Genomic DNA, 16,626 nt, shown 5'->3' with positions numbered 1-16,626 from the left:
ACTCCATACAAAATTAAAAAATGCGAAAAACTAGCGAAATTTTTCCATTTGTGGTACTTTGTTTTTTTTTTCGAGTTGAAAAACTGACGTTTATAGCATGGCTCCATTTGCAATGTGAACTAAGAAATAATTTATTTATTAAAACTATTTGTGTGGGTTTATAACACAAACACGGATCATATTTTTGTTCCGAAACTATACAAAGGATCAAAGGTGTAGCAGATCAATTGCCCAAGGAAAATAAAATGTTAATTTTGTAATAGCAAGCAGCAACCACCAACTTAATCCAATATCGCTCCCTGTAAAATAGCGCTCCAAGTTACCTAAATAAACACCGCTTTCTATGTGCGAAATAATGGTTTCTATAAAAAATGTTCGCAAGAATGAACATAGTACCGGCCTTTATAGAGTTTTATTTGGTTTTTAAAACAAAAAGCATAAACTAAAATTAAATTAAAAGTGTATTCAAAATTGCTTTAAATAAAAAGTAGAAGTACTGAGAAATATTTGTGTTTCACACAATTTTAAAGGATAAATATAGATTTTTATAAATTCAATAAGTTCATTTACTCTAAATGTTTTTAATCTTCTTGTTTTTAAAACAAAAATATTAGTTTGAAAAGAAAAATAATTCTTAATAAAAGGGTTGAACAAGTTTTATTTATTTGCTGGAAGAAAAGTTGTTAATAATATGAGAAAAGTAATGATACTTAGATGTTTACTGTTTGACTGCCAGAAATGGAGAGATAGAATTTATTTTCTATTCAATACTTGAAACCTCATAAAAATATATTGAACATAAATATAAATGTAAAGCTTAAAGTATATCACTGCATACGTTTGTATATTCATCTTGCAGAGATGTATCAAACATGTCGAGGTTCGACGATAAAGTAAACAATGTTCGATGACAATAGGGCTGTTTTCTTTTTGCACTGGATGGAACATTTGTATGGGCTATCCAGAACATCGTTGCACTGGTGTTCTATCCAGAACATCTCATCAGTGCAAGTCGCGCTGATGTTGCCAGATTGTATTTGGATAAAGTGACGCTTCTTCGATTCAAAATAGCAATTTATTGTGACTATTTTATCGAAAAACATGAAATTCAAAGTGATACAGTGTCATAAATAATCGCAGCAGTAAATATTTATTACTAATTGAAGCATTTCATACATTAAAAATGCGAGATTTCACTTCTTTTCTGTGATTGGTTTTAAACAGCTGATGACAGTGTTGCATATTTTTGGAGATGTCCTGGATAAACGAGTACTCTGTTTTCTTTTAGTCCTTAACGGCTTAGCATATCCAGTGCTAAAATAAAACAGCCCTAATGTTGCAACATCAATGCATTTGCATATACAAACGTGCCAATGTAAATTGTAAATATATATGTTTGATAATATATTTCTGCACACAGCTGCTTTCTGCTTTTCTGCAATCCCCAACATGAACCGATGCATGCATTGCTTAAGTAATGGGTTCGATATGCGATGATATTGCTTAGGGTTTGATGCTGTGGTGATGGCAACGATGAAGTGGGGGGCAAGCATAGCAAACGTTACAAACGAAAGAAACTATGCATTGATCTCTGCTAATGAAGTGATCGATGATCATTAATGCCGATGATGATAATGAAGTTTTGCATATGCATTAATGAAGTTTTGGTTATTTGGATGAAATTGCCGACGGTATTTTGATCGATGGTTTTGAGTGTTATATGGGTTGACGAAATGCAAATATTTTCGTCAACATTCTCCCCCCGAAGAACGAATGTTTTTGAGTCCAGGATGTTAAAGGATGGCCTATCGTTGGAAGTGTTTTATTTGGGTTTTGCCACAGCTATGCTTCGACTCACAGCTAAGGATAAAAAGGCTCCATCCTAAACATATACTTTGGAGATGGAACTTCGTCTTTAGTGGTTTTCGAAAGTAGATGTAGTGTAGAAATAAAACTAAAAATTTTGAAAAGATTAGTAAAAATTTAAGGGTAAGTTTAAATTGAAAAGTTTATTTAGTTTTATAGTAAGTAGTTTTTGGTTTAAAGTATGTTTGTTGTTAAAGTAAATAGGTGTAGTGTAGTGTAGCGTATAAGTAAAGTGATCAAGTTAAATTTCTAAAAATATAAAGTAGTGATTTTTTTATATGCAACCATTTAATGATATTCATAGCTTTTATTTACTTATTTTCGTCACTTGACAATATTTCGGTAGATGAAAATCAAGAAAATGTAATTTCGTTTTTTCTTATATGTTGAACTTCATCACAACGTAAACGATTTTTTCTCAGGAATCTTTGGTAGGGACGGCTGCGAGCTACTTTCACAGTTTGACAATTTTTCCCTTGAGATAATATCTAGTGACGATTTCAATTGGAAATCGTTCGGCCAAGCTCTTGTGAAAGGCTTTTTGAAGTGGCAAGTTCTCAGATGATTTCGTTTGTTCACTTTATTTATGGGTGAAAAGTTATGATGAATAGATTTAATATTCACGTTATGAACATGAATTTGTTTTGATAAAGATGAATTGCTGGGACCTGAAAATACCCAGCCGAATTAAGTATTTTGGAAAAATAAGTCCTTGTGTACAAAGGACTGTGATGGTATTTTTATGCTGGAACAAACATCAGATCCTAGTATAAGATCGATGGAGTCGGAGTTGTAGTAGTAAGGATCAGCGAGGCTCTCTATTTCTAATTTTCTAAAATTGGTAAATTAGAATTAACTGAATTTACACCAAATAGTTTATAATAATAGGTAAGTGAAAAAAAATGAATAAAACTTTAAGGAAGTCACTAAATGTATATCTCTTTGCAGAAAACTAAAATTATGGATTCTACGTTCTTGAACAAATTAAAAAGCTGATCGATGAAAAAATGTTGCACAATTGACTGGAACTGCTTCAATTAGTTTATAATGATTGGTAAGTCAATATGAAAAATTAAATCAACACTTTAGAGAAGTCACTAAATATAAATCTCTTTGCAGAAAACTAAAATCTATGGATGCTACATTTTTGCAAACATTAAGAAGCTGACCAATGAAAAATGAGTGGCTTATCGACAAGAAAAAGTTTCCAGAAACATTACAAGTACAACCAATTAAAATTGTTTAAAACAACAAATTGTTGACATCAACAACTTCTGGATGAAAATGTGCATCACATCGTCAGTTTAATTCATATGCTATTATCAGTTTAAAATGGATATTTTGTGAATTCCTTCTGCTGGAAATCAATTCTAACACGCGGTCCAGTACCCCTGCCAACATTTTTTGAATTCGGGGGCGCTTCTGAGAATCCCCACTACTTCGAAAACAGTCGTATACGATATCCAAAACTCCTCGGAAAAGCGTCTTCACTATTGAGAAGTTGTACCACGCCAAGTTACTACAAAAAAGTATCGCATGAGTGCAATTATTAGGTGCCCTTCTGGATACATTTAGAAGGACGCCAATAAGAGTCCCTTCAAACAATCAGACAAAGTGCATTTTAAGATAAGGGCTGTTTTCTTTTTGCACTGGATACAACATTTGTATGGGCTATCCAGAACATCGTTGTACTGGTGTTCTATCCAGAACATCTCATCAGTGCAAGTCGCGCAGATCTTGCCAGATTGTGTTTTGCTAAAGTGACGCTTCATTGATTCACAATAGCACTTAATTGTGACTAATTTATCGAAAAACATGTAATTGAAAGTGGTATAGTGTCATAAATAATCGCAGCAGTAAATATTTATTACTAATTGGAGCATTTCATACATTAAAAATGCAAGATTTCACTTATTTTCTGTGATTGTTTTTAAACAGCTGATGACAGTGTTGCATATTTTTGGAGATGTCCTGGATAAACGAGTACTCTGTTTTCTTTTAGCCCTTCACGGCTTAGGGTATCCAGTGCTTTTATTTCTTGCAATTGACCACGAACTACGTTGCATAAATAAGTATTGAAACCACATGGTTTTTTCGTTGCATTTTAGGGTAGTGTTTTGCAAAGTTTTCTCATATTATCTTCAACACGTTTTCAAAGATTTCTTCAACATTTAGGCAAATTGGAAGTAATTCGCAAACAATTTGAAGATGTATTAAATATGAGCTATTTCAGGTCAAGTTGAATTTATGTTGAAAATTATATTTACCCTCAAACTGAAAAGTTGTTGCATTTGAAAAACGCTCATCCTGTGTTTATTGGATAATATCTGTTTTTTGTTGAGAACGCGATTTTCTCAACAATTTCTTAACTTGTATATTACACTAATCCTTTGAAAAAGTGTTTGAAAAATTGTTGAAATTTAGCATTTTTCAAACGTTTGTGTTTATTGGGATGGAAACAAATGGCTCCAAAGTACTTATCCCCAGATTTTGGAGCAAGCCATAAAATTAATTAGTGCATACAAGGCTTCAAACAAATGGGACATCCCCAATGTATTGGAGCAATATGTTTGCACTTTAATTTACATCTTTTGAAAAGTAATTACAATTAAGAATTTTCAGATGGATGTCATATAGAGGTGCATCCTCCAAAGCAGGAAGCGTCAGACTATTACAACTACAAGGGATGGTATTCCACAGTTTTGTTTGCTTTAGTAGACTACAGGTATATTTATACATTGATACTCAAATCACAATATCTTATCTTATCTTATGAAATATTCTTCTCTAACAATTTTAGGTATCGTTTCTTGTATATTAAGGTTGGGGCTTCTGGAAGATGCAACGATTCCTCCATTTTTGAAAAAACTAGTTTATATCGCGTACTTACCGACGGCCGATTAAAACAAAACTCAACATTAATTAATGGCAGAAATATACCTGCCTATATAATAGGTGATTCAGCTTTCAAGCTTACGGATTTTTTAATGAAACCTTATCCATTTTCAACAGAAGCTTCCTCTGAAGAAAAATGGTTTAATTACTGTCTTTCAAAATGCCTTTGGCCATCTTAAAGCTCGTTTTAGACGCATTGGAAATGGTATTGACAACAACCTAACTAACATGAAAAAAATATAAAGGCTTGTTGTGTTTTACATAATTTTTTAAACGAGAAAAATAACAGAATTAATGAAAAATGGTTAGAAATGGAGGACCGTGAGAAGACAAACAAAAAATCTCCACCAAATACAATAAGCTATGATTTCAATATACAGGGAAGAGAAATGAGAAAATTTTTGGCAGAGTATCTGATGCAATGTGTTCGAGGCCATAACATAACATGAAATTCGAAAACTATTCAATGAGAGCGCTTTTTGTGCAATATTAAGGCCGGTACTCTGTTCGGTTTTCGCGTTGAAACTCCATACAAAATTAAAAAATGCGAAAAACTAGCGAAATTTTTCCATTTGTGGTACTTTGTTTTTTTTTCGAGTTGAAAAACTGACGTTTATAGCATGGCTCCATTTGCAATGTGAACTAAGAAATAATTTATTTATTAAAACTATTTGTGTGGGTTTATAACACAAACACGGATCATATTTTTGTTCCGAAACTATACAAAGGATCAAAGGTGTAGCAGATCAATTGCCCAAGGAAAATAAAATGTTAATTTTGTAATAGCAAGCAGCAACCACCAACTTAATCCAATATCGCTCCCTGTAAAATAGCGCTCCAAGTTACCTAAATAAACACCGCTTTCTATGAGCGAAATAATGGTTTCTATAAAAAATGTTCGCAAGAATGAACATAGTACCGGCCTTTATAGAGTTTTATTTGGTTTTTAAAACAAAAAGCATAAACTAAAATTAAATTAAAAGTGTATTCAAAATTGCTTTAAATAAAAGTAGAAGTACTGAGAAATATTTGTGTTTCACACAATTTTAAAGGATAAATATAGATTTTTATAAATTCAATAAGTTCATTTACTCTAAATGTTTTTAGTCTTCTTGTTTTTAAAACAAAAATATTAGTTTGAAAAGAAAAATAATTCTTAATAAAAGGGTTGAACAAGTTTTATTTATTTGCTGGAAGAAAAGTTGTTAATAATATGAGAAAAGTAATGATACTTAGATGTTTACTGTTTGACTGCCAGAAATGGAGAGACAGAATTTATTTTCTATTCAATACTTGAAACCTCATACAAATATATTGAACATAAATATAAATGTAAAGCTTAAAGTATATCATTGCATACGTTTGTATATTCATCTTGCAGCATGTCGAGGTTCGACGATAAAGTAAACAATGTTCGATGACAATAGGGCTGTTTTCTTTTTGCACTGGATGGAACATTTGTATGGGCTATCCAGAACATCGTTGCACTGGTGTTCTATCCAGAACATCTCATCAGTGCAAGTCGCGCTGATGTTGCCAGATTGTATTTGGATAAAGTGACGCTTCTTCGATTCAAAATAGCAATTTATTGTGACTATTTTATCGAAAAACATGAAATTCAAAGTGATACAGTGTCATAAATAATCGCAGCAGTAAATATTTATTACTAATTGAAGCATTTCATACATTAAAAATGCGAGATTTCACTTCTTTTCTGTGATTGGTTTTAAACAGCTGATGACAGTGTTGCATATTTTTGGAGATGTCCTGGATAAACGAGTACTCTGTTTTCTTTTAGTCCTTAACGGCTTAGCATATCCAGTGCTAAAATAAAACAGCCCTAATGTTGCAACATCAATGCATTTGCATATACAAACGTGCCAATGTAAATTGTAAATATATATGTTTGATAATATATTTCTGCACACAGCTGCTTTCTGCTTTTCTGCAATCCCCAACATGAACCGATGCATGCATTGCTTAAGTAATGGGTTCGATATGCGATGATATTGCTTAGGGTTTGATGCTGTGGTGATGGCAACGATGAAGTGGGGGGCAAGCATAGCAAACGTTACAAACGAAAGAAACTATGCATTGATCTCTGCTAATGAAGTGATCGATGATCATTAATGCCGATGATGATAATGAAGTTTTGCATATGCATTAATGAAGTTTTGGTTATTTGGATGAAATTGCCGACGGTATTTTGATCGATGGTTTTGAGTGTTATATGGGTTGACGAAATGCAAATATTTTCGTCAACATTCTCCCCCCGAAGAACGAATGTTTTTGAGTCCAGGATGTTAAAGGATGGCCTATCGTTGGAAGTGTTTTATTTGGGTTTTGCCACAGCTATGCTTCGACTCACAGCTAAGGATAAAAAGGCTCCATCCTAAACATATACTTTGGAGATGGAACTTCGTCTTTAGTGGTTTTCGAAAGTAGATGTAGTGTAGAAATAAAACTAAAAATTTTGAAAAGATTAGTAAAAATTTAAGGGTAAGTTTAAATTGAAAAGTTTATTTAGTTTTATAGTAAGTAGTTTTTGGTTTAAAGTATGTTTGTTGAGATTTAAAGTAAATAGGTGTAGTGTAGTGTAGCGTATAAGTAAAGTGATCAAGTTTAATTTCTAAAAATATAAAGTAGTGATTTTTTTATATGCAACCATTTAATGATATTCATAGCTTTTATTTACTTATTTTCGTCACTTGACAATATTTCGGTAGATGAAAATCAAGAAAATGTAATTTCGTTTTTTCTTATATGTTGAACTTCATCACAACGTAAACGATTTTTTCTCAGGAATCTTTGGTAGGGACGGCTGCGAGCTACTTTCACAGTTTGACAATTTTTCCCTTGAGATAATATCTAGTGACGATTTCAATTGGAAATCGTTCGGCCAAGCTCTTGTGAAAGGCTTTTTGAAGTGGCAAGTTCTCAGATGATTTCGTTTGTTCACTTTATTTATGGGTGAAAAGTTATGATGAATAGATTTAATATTCACGTTATGAACATGAATTTGTTTTGATAAAGATGAATTGCTGGGACCTGAAAATACCCAGCCGAAGTAAGTATTTTGGAAAAATAAGTCCTTGTGTACAAAGGACTGTGATGGTATTTTTATGCTGGAACAAACATCAGATCCTAGTATAAGATCGATGGAGTCGGAGTTGTAGTAGTAAGGATCAGCGAGGCTCTCTATTTCTATGTCGGGCAAAGAAATATTTTTTGATATGGGATCAGGACTGTAAGATGAAATATTTGGGAGTACAAGAGCAGTACATGAAATCACTGATCTCCCTTTACGATTAGAAAGAACAAGCTCAACTGTATGTTTGGATAAGTTTTCACCACCGTTGCCAATACCAACAACTCTACAGTGCGATCGAGTTCTTGTCAATCCTATTTGGTCCACGATGGAATCTGAAATTAAACTGCATTGAGAACCCGGATCAAGTAAAGCTCTGAGTTTTAAGATTCCACGGCTCGTAGACACGTTCAGCCTTATGGTGTACAAGAGGACCGAAGAAAAGCTTTGTGCACTGTGTGAAGCAACAACAAATCAGGAGGATTTGTTGTGGGGGTTACAGGCTCGTTAGGATGAAAAACTGTGTGGTGTGGTTTTTGGCAAATTATACAACGGAAAATCGATTGACAACTGTCCGTGTCATGACCAACTACAAAACAATTGTGACAAATATTCTTTTCTGTAATGAAATTAATTTTGTTCGTAAAAGGTAAAGCTAGAAATTTGTAGCAGTTTGCAAGAAAATGACTTTTTTCACAAAAAGAACAAATTGGATTGCTTTGTGAAGAAACTTTTACTGAGTGGCATGAAGATTTTTTGCCATGAGAAAAGTTATTAGAATTATGCTTTGTAGAGGAAGGAATTTCATCATTAATGGACTCCAGAGTTCTGAAAGTCCTTTCCAAAAACGAAAAGAGTTCTGAGAGCTGGGGAATCTCTGTGGAGGATTTCAGAGATTGCTCCCAGTCTCTGCGAGATTGTAGATCGAGTTTTTGGGCCAGAAGATGAATAATTAGTGGATCCCACGGCGGCGGGTTCTACGCACCGGATTGACCCGATGGATACCAGCCATCGGCCAGCGGCTGCCACCTCAGTGTACGTGTTGTCTCGTCCGTTTTTTTCGTGTTGGAGAAGGTGCATCCCGGGGAGCCTTCTCCGCCTGCTTTTGGTCCGAGCCGGGATAGTGGAAAACCCCGGACCACGGTACTGTGCCGTCTGCCGAAATCGAATTCACCATCGCTCGGTTTCGGTGAGGTGTAACCGGTGCATGGAATGGGTGCACTTCCGGAACTGCTCCGGCCTAACATCGCTGCGGGAGTATAGTCAAACTAACTTCGTGGCAGGATGCTGTGCCAATGACAGCAGCAGTGGGTCATCTGATTATGTGACCCCACCGACTTCTCCCGCACAACAATATTCTCCGCCGCAGCATCTTACACCGAATATTGTTGTACCAGTTCCGGAGAGTGCATCATTTTTGCAATTTAATTGCAACGGGCTCCGTGGTAAGATTAGTGAGATCGTAGACTTTATGAATCGGAAAAGGATAAGGGTCGCGGCGATCCAGGAAACAAAGCTGAATCCCACCTGCAGCCTACGACATTGTGATGGGTACAATGTCCTACGGAAGGATCGCACAAGAAATGGAGGTGGTGGCCTGGCTTTAATATTACACCGTTCCGTGCAGTATAGACCTATCACGCTTGTGCTAGACACTAATGACCCGTACATGGAATGTATGGGGGTAGCAGTTAAGTGTGGGGCTGCCGAGATAGAGCTATACAATGTGTACATACCGCCGGTTGGTAGCTGTGCTCCAGGTTATAGCCCAAACATTGAGTGGTTGTTGAGCGGGCATAACCGATTGGTTCTAGGAGATTTTAATGCCCACCATGAACTTTGGCATTCTCTCCTGGGTAATGACCAGAGGGGCATAGCTTTGGCAGAGCAGATAGACGACTCCACATTTTGCACGGTGAACGAAGAGGCCCCCACGAGAATTATGGGTGAATGCAGCAGTTCGCCAGATTTATCGTTAGCATCGCCTGGTCTGATAAATGACGTCTCCTGGCAACCCGTCATTTCATTGGTTTCGGACCACCTCCCCATAATTCTCAACATCAACCGACCCTCCGATTTCATAACCTCTGAACGCCGGACGTTTATTAATCAAAAGAAAGCCAACTGGGAAGGCTTCAGAGAATACACCGATCGCCGCTTCGGTGAGCTCCCGTCCCCCTCACATGTTCATGTTGCCCAGAGGGAGTTCCGGGACATCATCAACGCAGCAGCCGCTCGCTTCATACCCGCTGGTCGAATTGCCCAAGTGAGGCCCAACTTCCCAGTCGAAGCGACGGGACTCGCAGACGAGCGTGAGGAACGCCGTCGTGCTAACCCTGCTGATCCTAGAATCAGAGAACTAAATCTAGAGATTAGTAAGATAGTCGACGAGCACAAGCGGAACACTTGGTTAGAGCACCTGAAGCAATGTAACTTAGGAACAGGAACTGGTAAATTGTGGTCAACAGTTAGAGCCCTCTCGAACACCTCCACAAGGGATGATGGGATTTCAGTCACATTTGGCGACGTGACTGTGACTGATCCGAAGAGGTGCGCCAGTTTGTCGAGCATCCCGAGAGTGATAGAGCGAAAAGGAGAGCCACCCGTCGTGTACGTGGTCTCCGAGCCGATGACACACCACAATTTACTGCAGCCGAAGTTACCAATGTCATCAACAGCGCGAAACCATCTAAGGCACTGGGCCCTGACGGAATTTCAATGCTAATGCTAAAGCATCTGGGAATACTGGGAGTTGAGTACCTGACCAGACTCCTCAATTTGTCTTTGGAATCACACATTATATCCGATGTCTGGAAAATGGGAAGGGTGATTCCACTACTGAAACCGGGCAAAGATTCGAGCAAAGATGAATCTTACAGACCGATATCCCTTCTTTCGCCAGTAGCCAAGACACTTGAGGCATTACTCCTCCCCAGCCTTGTGGAGAATTTTCCAGCTGCCCACCATCAACATGGATTCCGTAAGGTACATAGTACGACAACAGCCTTACATGCCATTTCGACACATATTAATAAGGGACTTAACCAGCCCAGGCCGTGTCATAGGACCGTCCTCGTGGCGCTTGACCTATCGAAAGCATTCGATACGGTCAACCATGCCACATTATTTGAGGACATCGAGAATACGTCCCTACCGGCAGTAGCGAAGCGTTGGGTGCTGAATTATATGTGTGGACGCCAGTCTTACGTGGAATTCAGGGACAGAAAGTCAAGACCGCGTAGAGTTAAACAGGGAGTTCCCCAAGGTGGGGTGATATCTCCGGCACTGTTTAACCTCTACATGTCCTCGATTCCACCCCCTCCTGACGGCGTCGAGATTGTATCATATGCGGATAACTGTACAATCTTGGCATCTGGGCCCAATGTTGACGACATTTGCGATCGGTTGAACGTCTACATAGCTAATATTACCAGTTATTTCACTGCGAGAAACTTGAGGAAATCCCCCACCAAATCCTCAGCCACACTATTTACTACATGGACCGCAGAAGTGCGCAGGCAGTTGAATATCAGAGTCGATGGAGTATTAATTCCGACCACAAATTACCCCAAGATTCTTGGGGTCACATTCGACAGCCTTTTTAGGTCAACCTTGCTAACTACTTATAAGGCAATTGGCCGGTCAGTGGTAAACTATGCAGCGCCAGTGTGGACACCGCAGACCAGTGATACGCAGTGGAATAATATACAAACCTGCCAGAACGCTGCTCTTAGAACTGCGACTGGGTGTCTCCGCAGCACACCCCTGGATCACCTTTATGTGGAGACAAAGATCATCCCTGTGCGAAGACACAACTACATGTTGTCAAAGCAGTATCTCCTGGGTTGTTATTGCAGTAATCATCCAAACCACCATCTTATGGATACACAACCACCACCCAGGAACGTAAAGGTTGATATACATAATCTAGAGCGCGAGATCCAGCGCTATAAAAGAGAGCCTCTAGATCAAGCAGCGTACCAGGCAGGTTTGAACAGGATTCATGAGGATACTGTAGCTGAAGCGGTGAGAAGCTACAAGGTTAATCCTGTTCTTGGAGTCCGACCACCGCCCATAGCACCGGAGGAAAGAGACCTCCCACGGCAGACTAGGGTAGTTTTGGCCCAATTAAGATCAGGCAAGTGCAGCCGCCTCAATTCCTACTTATCGGTGATTGATAGCAGCGTAGCTGACGTTTGCCCAATTTGCAACCAAGGGCCACACGACACGCGTCATCTTTTCTCTTGTCCAGCCAAACCAACCCGACTTACCACCAGATCACTCTGGACACACCCCACCTTAGTCGCAGAGTTCCTTGATCTGCCAACAAGCTGATGTACCAAGCGTATAACATGAAATGGATGAGATCACAATAAACTGTTACAACAACAACAACAATTAGTGGATCCCAAGTTTTGGTGTCCACATCCAGATTCTGAAGAGAAGAAATACATTCTCGAGAGGAATCTAACAAAGTCTTGATAGACTGAAAACTACCATCTGATTTTGGCACATTAAAAAGTTTGGAGATTAGGTTTCCAACAAGCATTCGCTTGTTATGGTATCTTGATTCAAGGATTCTCCATGCGGAGTCATAATTAGCCTCGGTGGCTGAAATATTACGAATTAAATTGGCAGCTTCGCCCTCGAGTGTACCACGAAGATAATAGAATTTTTGGATTTTATTTAGCGCGTCGTTTTGGTGATTATGCATATTTTTTGCAGATTTCATTATAACTTGATGGGGAATATTACAAAGCAAATTTTCACAAAGTTTGTATTCCTTAAAATGGATTGTTAAAGAAAAGTAATCGTGAAAAATTTGCGATTTTAGCGGCTAAACTCGAACTTAATACCCACCTAAATCGCTAAAATCGCAAATTTTTCACGATTACTTTTCTTTAATAATCCGTTTTAAGGAACACAAACTTTGTGAAAATTTGCATTGGCCTTTTCCCCATCAAGGCCGGTATGCACCTCTAGCGAAAAATTTCATTCCCATAAGAAATGCATTGCTATTTATGCTAACGAAATTTTCGGTAGCGTTCAATTTCGTAAGCTGGTACGCACCTCTAATGAAAATAACAGGGTTGTCAAAAGCATATTTTGGCAGCAAACATTTAATTTATTACAATCATTGTGTGCGTAAAAGTTTTAAAAGGTCTGTAAATAATAAACAATTTATTTGAGGAATATTTGGAACATATATTAACAATTTTTAAAGCGATTAGCTGGTTTAAAATTTGTGTACACAGCCCTGTTTTTTTGTTGTAGACTTAAATAAATTTTTGCTACCGAAAATTTCGCTAGAGGTGCATACCGGCCTTCAAGTTATAATAAAATTTGCAACAAATATGTATAATTTTATGCATTTTTCTTACTGATTTAGTTTTCACTTTAGCGATTTAAGCGGCTAAACTAAAAACTTAACCATTCTTTCGCGTTGAAAAATGAGAGTGTTGACAATAGATTTCGAATGAAGAAAACAGCTATTTTGGAACTATTCTGCGTTTATTTCTCAGCAATTTAATTGACAATATCGCCAAACGTCATAATATTTTTACGTATACATACGCAGCAGCTGATTGTTTACATACACGGATTCATAATATTTTTTTTGAAGTGTTTTTCTACCAGTTTTTGAATTGTTTTGAACCAAATCTCACAAAGCACTGGACAATAATAATCCAAATGGATTCCGTCAATTTGTTATGCAAACTTTTACATCCGAAGCAATTGACAATCCGTTCAGAAACAAACTTAATTCAGCAACAAAACAATTGGTGAAAAACGCTATGCCGAAAAGAAGACACATATGGAAAAAATCATAGTTTGAATAAAGTCGAATATCTTAAAATCGTCGTTATCACACCACCATGGAAAGACAAATGCGTGCGAGAATTTTCAAGCAAAATTTAAAAATCATACAGGATTTGAATGCAAATGAGCGTGGTGGTGCCAAATATGGTATCACTGAATTTGCTGATTTGACCAGTACCGAATATAAACAACGTACCGGCATGTGACAACGAGATGAGGGTAATGCTGCTTTAACCCCTAAAAGTGAAATTCCAAACATTGAATTGCCCAAAGAATTCGATTGGAGAGAAAAGGTCAATGTGGCCCTTGCTGGGCTTTTAGTGTTACCGGCAATGTCGAAGATTTGCATGATGTCAGGACTGATAACTGGAACAATATTCCGAGCAGGAATTATTAGATTGTGATACAACAGATTCAGCTTGTAATGGTGGTTTGCCCGATAATGCTTATGATGCCATTGAGAAAATTGGAGGTTTAGGACTTGAACTTGAAATGAATTTCCCTATCATGCACACAAAGAACAATGCCGCTTCAATACATCGAAAATCCATGTTAAAGTAAAAGGTCATGTTGATTTACCCAAAAACTCATACATGTGGTGGCTGTCTGTACAACTCTTTGAAAGGTTTTTGTGCATCCATCATGGAAATACAAACCATACCATTTCTCATACTTAATACCACCACTCCATACCCAATAAATTTTCATCTAGTTTTTTTTTCTCACATATATATTTTTTTCTTCGTCTTACGATATTGTTACTTCCTTATTATTTTTGTCAAACGAAAGTATAGTGTATAATGTAAAGTTCATATTCAAATTCAAAAAACTTAAGCCCATAACTCACTTTCAAGGGTAGTTCCTAAGCCAAAGTCACTGTTCCCGACTTATAATTCGTCACAAAGGGATGTTAGAGTTCTATACCAGAGAATATCTCAGTCACGTAATAAAATTGAATTGATAAAATGCAAGATATATGGACAATGAATGTCGCTGAGTGAAATTTAAAAGCAACAATTAAATTAAATCGATTCATTCCAGCCTATCGCACTGATCAACATCAGTCCAAAATGATTGCAAGCATGAGTGCTATACATGAAAATTATTTTGCTATTTAAATAAAAACAAGTTAGAAAAGTCTAAAGTCGGGCGGGCCGACTTTGTGATCTACATTTTCGATACCATCTGAAATCCTCCAAATTTGTTGGGTGATATATATAAAGGTTTATGTTCCCATATACACAGAAATAACTGAAGCAAAATAAAAATCAATTATTGGCATAATTGAATGAAAAAAATATATCAAATACGATTATTATTAAGTCAAACATGAAAATAATTGGTTGAATGAAAAACTGGCAAAAATATCAAAATTCACTGGTAATTGAATTCACAACACATCAATTACTATGTTCAATTGGACCAAGTATAAAAGTTATTGATTTAAGTATAATGCGTAATTGCCTGATAAAACTGTTTATGACGTTGCTACGTAACGAAAAATAAATTAATACAAACAATAAAATGTCATTTATTATTACTATTAAGAATCTTCTTAAGAAAATGGTCGAATTTACCCGCAAATAAACCGTGGTATCGGTACCGCGATTCGAAATGTTAACATTAACATTTCTGGCGCACCATATTGTATTTTTATCGCAGGTAAGTACCTTTATCTAAATACCAGTTTTTTTGGTCAAGCGCGTTTTTTGGAAACTACACTGAAAAAGTTCTCTTCGTAAAAATGAACATTTTCATTGTGAGTCTAACCTGTGACGTGTTGGTAGAATTCTTTCTCTCTCAAGCACATTCAAGAAATACTCATGTACGTTCACGCAAACAGAATTTTTAAAGACGATTAACGGTTCACAACAATTTTTAGACTCACGAGAATTCTCGGGACTTCGACTATTAGGCCGGATCACGACGAAAGTATCACAGCACAAACTTTTTACTATGGAAAGTTAATTTAATATATTTAGTACATATTTCTACGTTCGTAAAATTTTTAAAATTCGCTGAAAACTTTAATAAAATATGTAAATGATTTCTTTCGTTGTATAAACTTACACACATCCTGAATTGGGTCGTTTAAAAACTTGCGAATAAGCTTTGGAATATATATACAATTACATTCTTTCTATTTTGTTTTTGCAATTAGTTCGTGTACACGTCAAATTGCCCTACTAATGGATATAAGCCGACTGTCAAAAATATGTGGCCTAGAGGAAAATGTGTTTACTTCGAAAACGGTGATTTCGAGGATTTCTTCTCAGCAACAGAAGGTAAAATCATGTAAAACTTTGAAATATTTTCGAAACTTTGAAATGAATAGATGTTTGTATTACAGAAGAGCAGGATGCCTAAACAAATCGCATATAAATGAGGAAGATTTGGGAAATTCCAGCAGGTGGCACAGATAATTCAAAAACTTTGTGAGTTAGCCTGTTAAATACGTCGTTTATAATGAATATTCTGTATTTTTCTACCAAACATGTACTTCGCTGTATTTTCAATTATACATATTTTCAGAATTTCTTTTTTATAATAAAATGCATAAAATTTTTTTCAGAGTGTATTTGTATAATTTTCTTAAATTAATATGGATTATATAGTACAAAGATTGTATTGATTAACATCGTAATAAACACAATTACGATAGTAATTGAATAGGTTACAAAATTCTATAAACATTGTACTCAGTTCAATTACGACTGTAATTGAAAACACTATATACTTCAAATACTAATGTATTTGGATTGAGTGCTATGTCATTTGAATATTTTAACAAATTCCAATTACATTTATACTCAACGCAAATATTACTTCATTTGAAAATAGTTTTATGACAACCTTACAATTTGGGTAATTGGATTTACAATTTTCGTCATAAAGGTAAGTACTATGTTCGCTTTTCGAGTTGAAATTTTCGCGGTTACTTTATTAATACAGTTCAA

General features: G+C 36.3%; 1 pseudogene; it reads left to right on the top strand.

Annotated features, from left to right (window-relative positions):
* The first annotated feature begins 13,466 nt into the window (after positions 1-13,466).
* Positions 13,467-16,247, top strand: LOC142240935 (cathepsin F-like; annotated as a pseudogene).
* The last annotated feature ends 379 nt before the right edge of the window (positions 16,248-16,626 follow it).

Source organism: Haematobia irritans, chromosome 1, assembly GCF_050003625.1.
Source record: "Haematobia irritans isolate KBUSLIRL chromosome 1, ASM5000362v1, whole genome shotgun sequence".
NCBI lineage: Eukaryota > Metazoa > Arthropoda > Insecta > Diptera > Muscidae > Haematobia > Haematobia irritans.
This window is presented reverse-complemented; position numbering and strand designations above follow the sequence as displayed.